The 8,216-nt window shown below is 43.2% G+C and overlaps 1 long non-coding RNA gene across 1 annotated transcript; it reads left to right on the top strand.

The window, feature by feature from the left end:
- The first annotated feature begins 944 nt into the window (after positions 1-944).
- Positions 945-7,403, top strand: LOC308296896. Its single transcript, XR_013962645.1, has 4 exons — positions 945-1,013; positions 2,798-2,850; positions 3,447-3,496; positions 4,647-7,403. It is a non-coding gene; the product is annotated as an uncharacterized lncRNA (long non-coding RNA).
- Positions 7,404-8,216: the final 813 nt, after the last annotated feature.

The following is an 8,216-nucleotide window of genomic DNA, read 5'->3' as shown; positions in this document are numbered from 1 at the left end:
ATCGACTTCAACTCAACTTTTTACTGAGTTGAGTCGACTTGCAAAAAATCACGAGTCGTTAATACCCTACTTCATTTGTCTTTTTGATCAACAGTTTTCTTGGGCCGGTTTTCATTTAATACCCTTTATTTATTATACTTCATCATTACGCCAGTTCTTCCCCGTCAACACAGTCTCATACCGGGGACGTCAGGGAGCTACGTTTAGTCAGAAGCCGGTGCAGGCAGTGGTTGCCTTCTCTGGCCGCCAGCGACAGCAATAACTGCCTTCCAGGGTCCACTCATAGACATTCATTCATTCTAAAGACGGCAGACCGCTCCGTCTCCGACGTGATTACTTCCGCATGCTCGACATGATTGACAGCAGTAAATATCTGGTAAACTTTTGTTTAAAATATAATAGATCTATATAATAGATGCGCCTGTCCATAAATCAATTATGCTGGCACACAAATGCCTAATTTATGAAAATGTCCAGCAATAAATAGTATTTCTAATTTCCTGGTTCCTCGCACTGATTAGATCCCGCCTACTGCATCCGGATTCACACCACGTCCACATAACATAACGTTTCCGTATCCGCTCTGACCGAAAATGTTGTTATAGCAACCTTTACGTTTGTAAATGCTTTTTAAACAAAAAGCAGCTATATGTTGCAGTGGCTTTGGAACAAATAACAGTATTTATTTTTTCTCGAAACGATGTCATGTTTTTTTGTTACATTTAGGACGTAAACAATCATTTTGATTCTGAAGGCTGTGTTTTTAACTAGAAGCACACTTCCTCTTAGACGGGGTCTGAGACGGACGTTTGGTAGGCCAATCAGAGGCAGGTAAGGGCGGGTCTTTCCCGAAAGTTTTCGTTGTGATTGGCTAATAGTCACTTGGCAGCAAGTTTTTCACACTACAGAAGGCTAAGCGTTAGGTTGTGGTCATTGTTGATGTTGTTCACTTCACAGACGCGAGGAATTACCATGAATTACCTACTTCTCATAACTCTATGGGAGTGACTGAGGTATGTAGCCTTTCTATCTATGAGTGTCTGCATGTATTAAAGTAAACACGTTTAGTTGTGAAATCTTCACCACAATAGAACAAGGTCAATGGCGTTATTGTTAACATGTTATGATTGCTACAATTTCATACTGGCACAAGGTCAACTAAAAGGAGTTCCTAGTAAGCGTTTTGGCTTATTTGCACAGGAACCACTTCATGTATCTCATATAACATTGAAAGACAGGCAGATAGAAGTGGTGCAGTGGTGATTCAATGTTTGGGGGGTCGCGAACGTCGCTATACAGGTCTATTGATATGCAAATAGTTAGTTTCTTTGTTAAACAGTTGTCGAGGTGTGAACCGGGGGGGGGGGGGGGGGTGCGAGACCTTTAGTAGAACACAGTACTTTGCATAGGGCATTATTAAAGGGGCTATCATAATTATCTATTTATTGATTGATTGATTGATTGATTGAAGACTTTATTAGAAGTTTGCATAGGAAAAGGTACAGTTTCATGACGGTACAGTTCACTGGTACAAGGTCTACTAAAAGGAGATCCATGAAAAGACTAAGCTTATTTCCACTGGAAACCCTGTGCTGTTTGCCTCCAGGGCTGTTTGCCTCCAGGGCTTTTTAAACAAAGAGATTCTGAATATCAATTCAATTCAAAGGAGCTTTATTGGCATGAGAAAACATACGTTTACACTGCCAAAGCAAGTCAAATAAAAACAGTTGAAAATGGGGAACATCAGACAGTGCTTATATGGTTTAGTTATAGAACTGTAATGGTCCATTGGTGGCCACTGGAACATTTGCTCATGATAATATTTCATTGATGTATTCTCATCAATTAAGAAAATGGATAGAAACCTGAAAGCTACATCACTTTGCATTCTAGTATGCCAAGTACTGTGTTCTGTCTGTCTTTCAATGTTATGTGAGCTACATAAAGTGGTTCCTGTGTAATTAAACCAAAAAGCTTACTAAGGTCTCCTTTTAGTTGACCTTGTACCAATGATTTGTAGTGTCATGAAACTATTTTCCCCTTGTACCCATATATGGAGATCCATGTACTGTATTATGGAGATATGCTGTGAGAGCCCAAACATGCTTACTCAGTTATTCGTCCTTTGATGTCTATGACATCTGACCATGCATGTATGGTCTTATGACCATACATGGAGATCCCTGTCTGTAGAACCAGCCACACAGATATGGGCTGTCTTGGACAGCTGTCTTGGCCATATATGGATTCTGTTAGTGTGGTATATATGGGCATTCCCATATGAAGTCCTGTTAGATATGGGCTTAATATTGATGACATCAGGGAACTCCATATATGGGCATAAAGGGATTCTGTTAGTGTGACATCACAGTGAAGCCAGAGCGTGATGTCAGTTAGCTCATCTTAGCTTTCTTATTGCTTTGAGCTGCAAATGGAAGCCTGCATAAACAAGAGTTTCACCTCACTGTTACCTGTAATTGTGTTGTGACAATAAAGTTCATATATTGATTGATTGATTGACTGACTGACTGACTGATTATCTGAGTAAGCGAGAGGGGTTGTAAGGTTGGATCACGCTTTGAAGGTATGGGGTGCCATAACTTTGGTTGCTTGGTAGGCCAGCATCAGTGTTTTGTACTCTGTGTGGGCAGACCTGAACATTTTGGCTGGTTGAAGATCAATCATGCTGCGACATTCTAGATATTTGCAGAGGCTTAAGTGCACATGCCGGAAGGCCAGTGAGGAGAGCGTAAATGTTGATGAGTGTTTTCTTTTCTTCTTTTTTTCCCCCATCCAGTTGGTTGCAGTGAGACACCTGTTCCTCCCAACGATGTTCCTGACACTACCTTCGTAGGTCTTCTTCACTCCAGATTTTATGCCCATACATGGAGATACCTGTCTGTAGAACCAGCCACACAGATATGGGCTGTCTTGGCCATCTGTCTTGGCCGTATGTGGCCGATGTGGCCTAGTCCTGTTAGATATGGGCTTAATATTGATGACACTCCATAGATGGGCATAAAGGGGATTCTGTTAGTGTGACATCACAGTGAAGCGAGAGCCTGATGTCAGAGTGGCAAACCCATTCTGTCTGTGACAGAGACACTAATACATACATACTGACAAGCTGTGACCGTTCACATACTAATCTGCGACCTACGTTCGCCATGTCCATAGCTAGGCAATTATCCTGTGCTTGTGCTTGTCCTGTACTTACAACATTACCCAACATTGTCATTGTAAGACATTATGATGTCACATGAAGTTTGACCAATCATGGAAAACCACTCTTTGCCCCTCTCTGATGAAGCTTTGGGAATAAAAGCCCCCCTGATTGGCTACTGGCATAAACACAGACAGAGATTTGGATAATTTATAGATTTTATAGAATTGTGCAGATATTACAAAGCATCATGGCTTAATGATCTTTCATTTCATCTTTTAAGGTGTCAAGAAAGGTTCCCAGGTCTTCTCTTGTAAGGAAAGGACAAATCAGGTAAAAGAAATATAGGACCCTCTCTGTCTGTGTCTGTGTCTGTCTGTCTGTCTCTCTCTCTCTCTCTCTGTCTCTGTCTCTCGCTCTCTCTGTGTGTGTGTGTGTGTGTGTGTGTGTGTGTGTGTGTGTGTGTGTGTGTGTGTGTGTGTGTGTGTGTGTGTGTGTGTGTGTGTGTGTGTGTGTGTGTGTGTGTGTGTGTGTGTGTGTGTGTGTGTGTGTGTGTGTGTGTGTGTGTGTGTGTGTATGCGTGCGTGCGCGTGCGTGTGTGTATGTTAGAGCTGGGATACCCGACCGAAAACCCGCGGGGCCCGACAAGCCCGACGACAAAGTCCCATGCTGAGGTAAACACGTTTTTATAGTTTGATTGGAAATGGCGTGCCGCTGAATGGAGCTCCTAGCTTGTGTTCCCACTCCTGTCCCTTGCATTGGATGTTTATTTTTCTGCGCTGTTGTGTGCAGTCGCAGTGCACTGTGCCAGCCTTGTCCGTTCAACACACATCACATCACTCAAGTAAATCCTGGCTTTTATACTTCATCGCGGTGTGTTCCGTGACAAAACTGTCTGATCTACAAGCTCACAACGCCTCGCATCCGCAACGCGTTGTGAGCTTGTAGATCTGTTATTTTCCAGGCGCAGAAACCTGCAGCAGTCACTGTGTCAGACGTCCTGTTTAGCGCACGTTATTATTTGTATTATTTAATTATCAACGTAGCCTACTATTTAAACACTTTCAAAAGCCACATTGTCGATTAATATTCATATTAAGGGTAAAATGCAGGCACGATGAATGTGCTGCACATTAGAACAAGTTTGCTAGTGAGTGTAAATCAGTGGCTTCCTCAAAGAAAAAGAAATGAGGCGAAAAAGCGCTGGAAACATAAGGTTCGGGCCTCGGCACGGGTCGGACGCATTTTAATGATTAATGCTCAGACGTCGATTCTGGTCGATCGGGCTGATCCCAGCTCTGTGTGTGTGTGTGTGTGTGTGTGTGTGTGTGTGTGTGTGTGTGTGTGTGTGTGTGTGTGTGTGTGTGCGTGTGCGTGTGCGTGTGTTTGTGTGTGTGTGTGTGTGTGTGTGTGTACAGTATATATTACACATACACATATACTGTGTATAATGTGCGTTTTTGTAATACTTGTGTACTTACAGGAACGCTTGCCCTGCAACATCATTGACATGGACGTGTGGGATGAAGTGACTTCGACTCACCTGGACAACTGACTGCTGCTTGAGGTTCTCGTGCTTTGTGTCCGGGTGGATTTCAGGCCCCTGGGATCAGTAATGCTACGGAGAGCACTTCTACACTGGACGGCAATGCGAGATTGGACTGAGAGTGGATATGCCCACGGAATGGTTGTTGGGGGGGGTTACAACTTATGATGGAAAGACATGATTGGCAGCTGCCATGTTAGCCCCATATAGAACCTCACCCGTCGCTGCATACTGTTGTGCTCCGAGATGAGGTCCTATAAAGGTACCCCAGCACTGCCCGGACTGCCACCACGTTGAGTTGGAAAACACTCGTAACAAAATTGTATCCAAAAAGTAAAGGTAGTTCCCAGCTCCCAGACTGTGGTTTTCCATCCCACGGTACATAAAACATGCACCACGCTTATTTAGTGTCATTAAATTCAGAAAAGCCCCTGGCGTAGTCTCGCGTGGCCAGACTGTTGCCTAACGCGATTTGCAAATGCTCCCTGGCTACGCGAGACTACAGTACAGTAGTTCCGGTTGAATGGGAAAACATTACAAAACTAACGATTTAATCGGTTGTTTTATGCCGTGGTTCATGTTTTATGTACCCTGGGATAGGAAACCACAGTCTGGGAGCTCTGAACTACCTTTACTTTTTGGATAAAATTTAGTTTCGAGTGTTTTCCAACTCGATGTGGAGGCGGTACGGGCCATCGCTGCGGCACCTTTATAGGACCTCATCTCGGAGCACAACAGTATGCAGCGACGGGTGAGGTTCTATGTGGATACTGCCATGTATGCTCCTAATGGCCATGGACTGCTGGGTGAAATGACATGCTTGGACTATCATGACTACCATATCTGTATACCTTCATTCATATTTATTTGTGCAAGAGAGCACACAAGTACTGCGATGTGTGTCCTCTGGGGGGGTCACCCATTCGCCTAAAACGTATTTGCCTCAACACATTTGGTCCTTTCGCCTGGCACTTTCGCCGCGGAGGAGAGTCTTTTCACCGCCGTTGAAGAGCCATTTCGCCTAAATGTTCAAGGGTCCATTTTTTTATCCATTTTGCCTGGCTTAAAATGTTAAAGTTAAGTTGTGTGTCTTTTATGACACGCTATGCAGCGCACTGGCCGGGCTGCCACGCTGTGGGCAGACAGACAGACAGACAGGTACAGACAGACAGACAGACAGACAGACAGACAGACAGGTGCAGACAGTCAGAATTTGGCACAGAGCAGAGGAGAGCGCACTGACCAAAACCAGACACGGAAAGTTTATGCTTGCGGGAGGATCTGCACGCCTCTCACCAGAACAATTTTGCTGCATATCCTTTTTACAAAACTTCTTCACCATAAAGCATACTAGCAGTAGGCCTATGATAGTCTTCCAAATCAAATGCTATGATGTATATCGGGACGTCATGACTCATGACCTATTTGCGCAGTGCACATATCAATTAATTAATTATTTGGATGCACCTGATTCCATAGCTCTAATCAATTCTGCTGTCAGACTGTACATGTTTGCATATTATCCCTTTGTAATTTAAATATTATAGTGACTGTCACAGGTGTTCCTGTCAAACGGTGACCATTACTCAAGGCTATGTGCTCTATATAGTAATCACATCAATACAGATTAGAGCTATTGGAATCAGGTGCGTCCAAATAATTAATTGATACGTAGCCTACCTATGGGAATTATATGCTTTTCATACGGAAGAATGTGAAGCATTTGCATGGCTCTTATCTCAGTTATGCCCTATGCAGGTGCAGTGCATATTTACGGTAACTGGGGACCCCCCACCCTGACAAGCACTAAAAGTTGAGGCATTACATTTTGTATAACACAGTTCTATTGTGAAAATAGCAGATCTACATGCTCACAACACCTTGCAATGTGAGCATGTAGATCGAGATGACATGCACTTGTTAAATGTATTCTTGCAGCTGTGTGCGTAAATGCGTGAATCGTCTAGAAAGGGTGGGTGAAAACTCTCTCATCCACGGCGAAAGTGCCAGGCGAAAGGACCAAATGCGTTTAGGCGAATACGTTTTAGGCGAATGTGCCTGACACCCTCTTGGGTATGCATGACGGTGTCCTCTCTTGTTTGAATCAGGGACCAGCATCTCTGGCAAAGGTCATCATTAACAGGCAATGAGAGAACAGTGTTCCTGGTGATGTCATTGGCATCGCCAGTGGTGATGCCAGTCATGACGTCTCTACTTCAATCCCAAAGAGGATTTAAACTAGCAGTTGTACCAGGTAGTTTCAGCATTTAGAACAGCAGTTGTACTCGACATTAGTGATGATGTATATGTTTTGTTTTTTTGTTTTGTTTTTTCACTAAGGAAATGTTCAGATTGGGATAGAGCAGTGTTTTTCAACCAGTGGTCCGTGAGGGAGTTCCAGGTGGTCCCAGCTAAATGATGGAGAGTTGGTAACCAAATGGACCCTTATAGAGCTTCTTTAACTCTTGAGAGTGTGAAATGAAACCAAATGGACCCTTATGGACATCAATTACAAGAAGTCTACCTTTACCTGTTATCACCTATGTCAGTGGTTCTCAACCTTTTCAGGCCGTGACCCCCAAAACAATCTAATTTTAACTGCCAGTTAATCACATTTTAACCGCATGACGAGCACTAAGAGTTGAGGCATTACATTTTGTATAGCGCAGTTTCTATTGTTAAAATAGACGATCTACATGCTCACATTGCCTCGCGTTGCGAGGCAATGTGAGCATGTAGATCTGCTTTTGGGTCTGAGAGGCAAAATCCCATCTAATGCTAATCAACGTGTGTGTGTGTGTGTGTGTGTGTGTGTGTGTGTGTGTGTGTGTGTGTGTGTGTGTGTGTGTGTGTGTGTGTGTGTGTGTGTGTGTGTGTGTGTGTGTGTGTGTGTGTGTGTGTGTGTGTGTGTGTGTGTGTGTGTGTGTGTGTGTGTGTGCGTGCGTGCGTGTGCATCCTCCACACGCGCACCGCACATGCAGATCTCGTGTGTGTGTGCGTGTACTGTACATCCCCCTCCACCCCCCTGTGTCTTGCGATAACTTGTTATGATTTGACACTTTAATAAAATTGAATTGAATTGAATGCAAATGGTTTCCTTTCATGTCTGTTTCTATAGCTGTTTTTGATCTACTCAATGCACTATTTCTCATATAGCCTAGTTTTTATATAGTTAACTACTGTATAGGGGCAAAGATCCATTTTCAGACACCATCTGTCTTCTTTCTATATGCATTGCATTGTACATGTGACAGTGTGGCCGTACATTATCTGTTCACTTCAAATTGGAAATTGTGTGTATTTAACAGTTGACTCACTTTAGACTTTTATGTTGTTGAAATTATCAGTTGAGAATTGTCACTTCTGAACACAAAGCATAGTCCATGATTTGTGTAATGGGGAACGATTACATGGGCAAATATAGAACAGTCTGGTACTTTATTTATTATAATGCCTTTAAAACCCAAGAAAATGTGCCATTTCTGAATCTGCATAATTATTACCACA

This window comes from Nannobrachium achirus (genome assembly GCF_963921795.1).
Source record: "Nannobrachium achirus genome assembly, chromosome: 13".
NCBI classification, from domain to species: domain Eukaryota; kingdom Metazoa; phylum Chordata; class Actinopteri; order Myctophiformes; family Myctophidae; genus Nannobrachium; species Nannobrachium achirus.
The sequence above is the reverse complement of the archived record's forward strand: the minus strand, read 5'-3'. Positions and strand labels throughout refer to the sequence as shown.